This window comes from Triticum urartu, chromosome 6A (genome assembly GCF_056163025.1).
Source record: "Triticum urartu cultivar PI428250 chromosome 6A, HENAU_Tu73, whole genome shotgun sequence".
NCBI classification, from domain to species: domain Eukaryota; kingdom Viridiplantae; phylum Streptophyta; class Magnoliopsida; order Poales; family Poaceae; genus Triticum; species Triticum urartu.
Window position 1 is genome coordinate 151350768 of NC_141878.1, and position 7892 is coordinate 151358659.

The window sequence follows — 7892 nt, forward strand, 5'->3', positions numbered from 1 at the left end:
GCCTTGTAAGAATCGATTGGTGCAGGCTGATGTCACTCCTGTTTGTTTGCCTCATTTACCAGTCATGATGCTGCCTGCCTCGCAAGAATCCTGCCTTCTGATTTGGCAGTTCACCACACCAGGGCATGAAGGCCGCCTACACTTCGGAGCATGAAAAACAGGTTGGTTCCTTTCTTTGTGGTGGATCCAATGCATGTGTGTGGAAGATAGAACTGTCTGTCTCTGCTCCCTGTTTGAGGAATAACGGGGGACATGAATTATTGTGCTTTCCAGTGTAGCTGTTGAATCTGTGTGCTTAATTTGGAGTATATGCATTTCCACTTCGCTGCCTATTTAATTGGGTTCGAAAATGCATATATGGTCACCCTTCTTTTGAACAACAAATACACATTCTTGTTCATAGCAACTTCGCCTACTGTTGTTATATAGGAGTATTTGGTTGCCAGCAGGCCTGTAACAGCCTTTGAGATCCCAACAAGTAGAAAGAGAGAAATGGCAGGTTTTTTACTTGGTTTGGTTGGTTGGTTGCACCTTAACTACCAAGGTTAGGGCAAACGAGTCTGCGAGGTTCTCCTGTTTTGCTTTCCCTTTCCCAAAGGTAAGATATGGATCACACACTATCAATAGCACATAAGCAGCAGCCTAATAGTAATCTGAAACCTTAATTGAAGTCCATGTATCACTGTCCCTAACAACAACAACTTAGCAATACAAGATATGCTCTGAAGCAAATGGAATGGGAACGTGCGAGTTCGCATAATGGAGCGCACCTAACAGAGACAAGCTGACGATGTTCTTGAGCTTGTCTGTTCAACTGTTGGAGCTACTAGTTAGACTGAATTTATGAGAGCCAGCCATATCATATTTTGCACCCAAAATTAAGAAAACATGTCTACTGCTTGGTTTCATCACATTCTCTCGTATGCGAAAAAAAGAAGAAGATGATCCCATCTTTCTTATCACTTGTTGGCAGTTGGCACATCAATCGCTCTGTCATTGCTGTAAGGCAGTGGTGGTTGTTGCAACTGAGATGCTAATGCATTTTTATGGCATAAGCTTCCTTGCTAAACCATCTCACAACAAATCCAAAGCCTCACCCATTTCTCCCCACCCTTTGATTCCACGGAAACCTACACTAGCACTCCATCACATGATGCAACGAGGCGGTTTCTTATCTCCATCAGCGCATCATAAATGGAAACCCTAGCTACCCTCTCAATGATAGGCGTGAGATATGTGAATTGCTTTTGGATCTCATGCGTGGGTGAATGTTCCTACCAACATTTACTTACTTTTGGAGGTGTGACGATCTAAAAACTAACTAGCATGCTTACACAGTTTCTATCTAATCAAATATTCCAAATGCCTTCGTTTTCGCCCTAGTTTCTATCTAATCCAATATTCCAAATGCCTGCCTGGGGAGAGCCTTGTAAGAATCGATTGGTGGAGGCTGATGTCATTGCCTCTGTTTGTTTGCCTCATTTACCAGTCATCATGCCGCCTGCCTCGCAAGAATCCTGCCTTCCGTTTTGGCAGTCACCAGACCAGGTCATGGAGACCACCCACTCTCTGGAGCATGAAAAACAGGTTGGTTCCTTTCTTTGTGGTGGAATCCATGCATGTGTGTGAAGGAGAACTGCGTGTCCGCTCCCAGTTTGAGGAATACCCCTGGGACATGAATTATTGTGGCTGTTGAATCTATGTGCTTAATTTGGAGTATATGCATTTCCATGTTGCTGCTTATAAAATTACTCGTGTTCATGCATGGTCGCCCTTCTCTACAAAGACAAATTCAGATTCTTGTTCATAAGCATAGCAACTTCACCTACTGTTGTTATATATTCGGTTGGTTTTTTTTGCGGGGAGTTATATATTTGGTTGTCAGTAGGCCTATAACAGCCTTTGAGATCTCAACAAGTAGAAAGAGAGGGATGACAGGTTTTTTTACTTGGTTTGGTTTCTTGCACCTGAATTATCAAGGCTAGGGGATGACGACAAGCTAGTAACGAATGGCCTCGAGTGACTGTTTTAAAATTACGAGTAGTATATATGACAAAAATAAATAAATTGGAAAGTAGTTTTAGGCACCGTTTGGTTTCTCTTCACTCCGCTCAACTCCGTGGAGCTGCGGAGCTCGGTTTGAGCTGCTCCATAAAAAGCTGCAGCAGCTTGCTCCGCTTCGCGAGCTGAGTCGCTGGAGTGGAAAGAAACCGAACAGGCCCTTACTCTACTGGGAATAAAATCGGCAAGGTGTAAATGGGTCTGTTCGCCGGAAAACGCTACACACTCGGCTGTACTTGGGTCTGTTCGCCAGAAAACGCTACGCACCACTGACATCGCCAAACCAATTGTCTTCTCACAAAAAAAAACAGCTGGCTCATAGAGGAACAGTAGGCTTGGTAACAAAACTGCCACGTTGCGAAATAAAATAGACAAGTACAAAAAAGGAATTTAATCCCTCTAATTCGAATCTCACAAACTCACATCACGTACGTTTGACAACGCTATAAAATGTTAAACCGCGTGCCAAGGCGACCGTACCCTGCTACTTTTACTTCTATCTGGACAAGATAATTGCAAGTTGATCAAAAGCAAATTGTGTCTTGGTAGTTGGTTCTCGAAAATTTTGTCTAAATAAGACGAAAGGAACCAGCTTTGTCATCGTCTTCAGCCATGGCGTGGCGATGCATAGTTACTTTACTCGTGCTATCACAAAATCGACAAAAACTCGGAGTGGTTGGCTCCATAGGGCCGAAGACTGGCGCATGACCAAGAGGAGAACGGGTCATTTTGTGAAAGACCGTTGTTGTGAGCCGCAAGGTGTCGCTTGTATACGGAGAATAAGAACATCTTCAGCCGCGCCCTCAACAGGCCTCCTCAGGCTATTTTTTCGGCGCCGGCGTCAAAAAAAGTCTCAATCGTGCCCTCAGGACGCCGAAAAACGCCGGTTCGGCCCTTTTTTCCGCCTGGCGGTCACAGGCCGAACCCGGCGCACTGAGGGGCAGTTGGGGGCTCCGGCGCAAGGAAAAAGCGCGGCTGGCCCATGCCGTCAGGGGAAAAGTCAAGGTTTTCTTTCCCGACTCGCCTCCCACCCCCCGCGCCCTCGGCCGCCAGTAGCTATATCCCGGAGCCGCCCGCCGCCTTTCACCACTAGATAGCCATTCCACGCCGGAAAAATAGCAGAGCTTCGCCGTGGCAGCCCCTCCAAGAGCAGCTGGGCGTTTCCGGCCGCCGTTTCCGACCGCGGAGGGGCAGTTTAGCGGCGGGGACACGCCCACCGGGCGCAAGGTGTTCGGCGATTTTCCTGCCTCGGCGATGGACTCAGATGACGAGGAAGCGCTCGCCGCGCTGCTGGAGGAGGAAGCCGAGGCCGACGTCCAGGAAGAAGAACATCTCATGGTGCTCGCCGCCCTCGTCCAGCTGATGGCGAGCAATGAAAAGCCGCGGCGAGGTGGTTCGGCGCCGGGGCGGGTGAAAGCAAAGAACCGGCATCGTCTCAAAGGCTACTGCATGCTCTACTCCGACTACTCCACCGATGCTCCACTTCATGGCGAGAAAACATTTCGGCGCCATTATCGGATGAGCCGAAAGCTCTTCCTCAGGATTGTGAATTTCATTCGGGAGTTCGACAACTACTTCAAGTGCAAGATGGATTGCACCGGCGCCCTTGGATTCACCTCCATCCAGAAGTGCACGACAGCGATGAAGATGCTTGCATACGGAGCTCCCGGTGATTCACTCGACGACTATGAGCGCATGGCCGAGTCCACCACCATTGAGTGTTTCTACAAGTTATGCCGGGCAGTGGTGGCAGTGTTTGGACCGCAATACTTGAGAACACCCAATGCGGAAGACACTGCTCGGATCCTAACACAGAATGCAGCAAGAGGATTTCCTGGGATGCTTGGAAGCATCGACTGCATGCATTGGAAATGAAAGAATTGCCCATTTGCTTGGCAGGGGATGTACAAAGGCGCCAAAGGCGGTTGCAGTGTGGTACTTGAGGCGGTGGCCACACAGGACCTCTGGATTTGACACTCCTTCTTTGGTATGCCATGAACTCACAATAACATCAACGTGCTGCAGTGCTCTCCTGTCTTTGCCAAGCTTGTTGAAGGTCATTCTCCTCCGGTGAACTTCGAGATCAATGGGCGGCACCACAACAAGGGGTACTATCTAGCTGATGGCATCTATCCGAGATGGTCGACATTTGTGAAGATGATATCAAACCCTGTGCCAGGAGGCAAGAATGCCTGGTTTGCGAAGGTTCAGGAGGCTTGCAGGAAGGATGTCGAGCGGGCATTTGGTGTGCTCCAATCTCGATTTGCTGTTGTCCGGTACCCCGCTCAGACCTGGTCGAAAGATCAAATGTGGGAGATTATGACTTGCTGTGTCATCTTGCACAACATGATCATCGAGAGCGAGCAAGAAGACTCAGTGTTTGACACTGAACCATACTACAGGCAGGGTTCTCTAGCCGAAGTTGATCACCAGCTATCGGCAACCTGGACTGCCTATCTCAGTATGCGTCAGGAGATCCGATAGAGCATCATCAACTGCAGCAAGATCTGATAGAGCATCTATGGAGGCTCAAGGGCGACGCCGGGCACGACGTGTGATGAAATATGAGTTTTTATTTGTTAAACTATATAATTTGTATTGAACTATTTGTTGTTGTATTATTTTGTTGAAGTATTTGATATTTCTGTGATGAAATATGTGATAAAAAAATTATGTGCATAATTGAACGCCGAACAACGGCGAACCACGCCGAATATGGGCCTATTGTCGCCCATATGGGCCCTTTATTCGCCGAAATGGGGCTGAAAAGTGGGCCAATATCGGCGCCTGGGGGCGAGCTGGGGGCGACGATTGGGCGCGAAACCGCCCCCAGCGCCGATTGTATCGCCGGCTCGCCCCCAGGGGGCGATTTTTATGCGTCCTGGGGGGCGAACGGCTGGAGATGCTCTAACTGTGCAGGTTAGGTGCGTCCCATGGAGTGATATAGGTGTCGGCCTAGTGGGAAACTGGGTACCCAGGGCCGACGGACCAAGGGCTAGACGGTGTCACCCGGCAAGAAGCCCCGTGCTAGATGATGCATGGAAGCTCTGCTGCCCAACCATACATATGGGCTCCTTGAAAAATGTCGCCATGGGGTAGTAAAACCCGGCTAGGGCTTCCCGTGATCGATTCAAAAAGTTCTCTTGCCCCGCGTGACTCCGCCGAAGAAGGAGGTGAGAGACGGTTTGGCAGGGGCATTTAATGCAAGCCACGCCGCTGTAGTGGATGGTGTCAGCAACTGAGAGAGGATGCGACAGTGACGCCTTTTGACTTTGGGCACGGATGGGAGCACGCCATTCCGAAGGTCATCCATAGTGACCTTCGGAGATTCACCTACCCAGCGTGCTGCTATAGGAGTGTCATGTAGCAGCTCACGCGGGATGGATCAAAAGCCATCCCCCATCGTGTCCAACCGGCGTAGATGGTTTTCCATTCTCTCGTCTTGGTTGGAGCTGAACATGTGACAACCCCCCGTTGGAAGTGGGGAGGACTAGGTTCAATATAAATAGAGGACGGCCACGACCTGAGAGCGGGTCGACTCACATACCCAACTAAGAATACACATTGTAGCCACTCGGCCACAAAGACACATCAATATCTGAAAGTGCTAGTTATCGACTAGAGGGGGGGTGAATAGGCGGTTTTTATGAAAGTCTTCAAAACACGAGGTCTTTGAAGACAAACAGTAGAAATGAACCTATTGATATGCAACGGAAGGTAGAGTACACTAGACAAGCCATAGTCAAGTAAGCAATGTAGTGAAAGCACGAAGACTATCAGCAGCTAGGTAGTATGGATCATGATGGAAGACAGTATGAAGCCAAACAATAAATAGTCTTCACTCAGTGAAGTCAATCAGATCAGACAAGCAGACAATGACTTCACGAAGACAAACTGTAAAGTAAAGGGAAGTGGAGGTTAGAACGAGTTGCTTGGTGAAGATAAGGATTTGGTAGACCAGTTCCAGTTGCTGTGACAACTGTATGTCTGGTTAGGGAGGCTGAGATTTAACTCAGAAGACCGCGTCTTCACCTTATTCCCCCTGAGCTAAGGACACCCAGTCCTCGCCCAATCACTCTGGCAAGTCTTCAAGGTAGACTTCCAAACCTTCATAGACTTCGTTCACCAGCGATCCACAATGGCTCTTGGATGCTTAGAACTCGACGCCTAACCGGCTGGAGGATTCACAGTCCTCAAGTGTAACAAGTCTTCAGGTCACGTAGACAGAAAGACTTCAGTGATGCCTAACACTCTTTGGCTCAGGGTGTTTTGGGCTTTGTCCTCCAAGGATCTCTCTTTCAAATGCTTTGGAGGTGGGTTGCTCTCAAACGACAAAAGCCGTGTACTAACTCTGAGAAGCCACCAATTTATGGTGTAGGGGGTGGGCTATTTATAGCTAGGAGGCAACCTGACCTGATTTGTCTGAAATGACCCTGGGTCACTAAGGAACCGACACGTGTCCAATGGTCAGATTTCAAACACACATGGCAGCTTGACTTGGGCTACAAGTAAAGCTGACTCATCCAACTCTAGATAAGATTTGCTCTCATTGTCTTCGCTCGAAGACATAGGATTTTGGTTGAGCATCACTTCAGTCACTCTGACTTTGTTCACTTGGACCCCACTTAACAGTGCGGTGGTTCCTATGACTCAACAAAGAAGAAAATTAAACTACGAAACAACTATGTCTTTGCATTCCATAGTCTTCAAGTGAATGTCTTCACATGTCATAATCTTCACTGTGAATGTCTTCACGAACCACCATTGTCTTCAATGTCTTCACACATTTTAGGGGTCATCTTTGGTAGGTAAACCGAATCAATAAGGGACTACTACCTATGTTATCCTGTAATTCTCACAAACACATTAGTCCCTCCACCAAGTTTGTCATCAATACTCCAAAACCAACTAGGGGTGGAACTAGATGCACTTACAATCTCCCCCTTTTTGGTGATTGATGAAAAACTAGTTGAAGTTCTCAACGGGGATAAAAGTATGTGAGGGTTAAGGATAAGGGCATTGTCTTCATAAGTTGCAAAAGGCCCCCCTGAAGATGTGCATATAAGTAGTTTGCTTTTGAATGCGAATGCACATGACAGGTTTTACTTTGTGGAGATCCTCTTCAACTTACAAAGACAATTCATCATGCACATATAAGAATAACGAAGGTAATGGCATGCATAATGAGAAATGGGCGTCTGCAGAATGACTTCATGCGGAATTTATCATCGCGTCACAAAGTACCAGCAAAAGTAGTAGACGACCATCGAGTTTAAGTGTTACAACTCAAGAACTAGTTAGTTTCAAAAACGAGAGTTGTAAGAACTTAGCAAAAATAATGCAACCACACATATGGACCCGCTTGAAGACTATCAACCTCATATGCTTCTCCCCCTTTTGTCAGTAATGACCAAAAAGGTTTGAAGGCATAGAGGATCTACTCATTCCTAGTTGGAGTAGAAGATGGAGCAGGGTCGACGTTGGATTTTGGTGGTGCAGACGGGCCTGACGCAGAATCATGATGCAGTGCAGCCAAGGTTGGTGAAGTGGCGTCATCCTCTTCATCGATGACTCTCGCAACAACAGTTGCAGCCGAAGATGAATGTTCAGAATCTTCAATAGAGGGAGTGCGACGCTAGCTTGCATTTTGGGGAGGCCTGGAGTCAAACTTGAAGTGCTCTGTGAAGCCATCTACACGCAGATCATCTTCAAAACAGAGCAATGTGAGGCTCTTCCAGGACCGCCGACAGGCTTCATGTGCAACAAATGTGTTCTTGTTGGCCAAGTTGCGAATGCGATTGACATCCACCAAGAGACTTTGCATCTGACGC

The 7892-nt window shown here is 47.7% G+C and overlaps 1 pseudogene; it reads right to left on the reverse strand.

Moving 5' to 3' along the window:
* Positions 1 to 2877: 2877 nt before the first annotated feature.
* Positions 2878 to 3549, reverse strand: LOC147964542 (uncharacterized; annotated as a pseudogene).
* Between the last annotated feature and the right edge of the window lie 4343 nt (positions 3550 to 7892).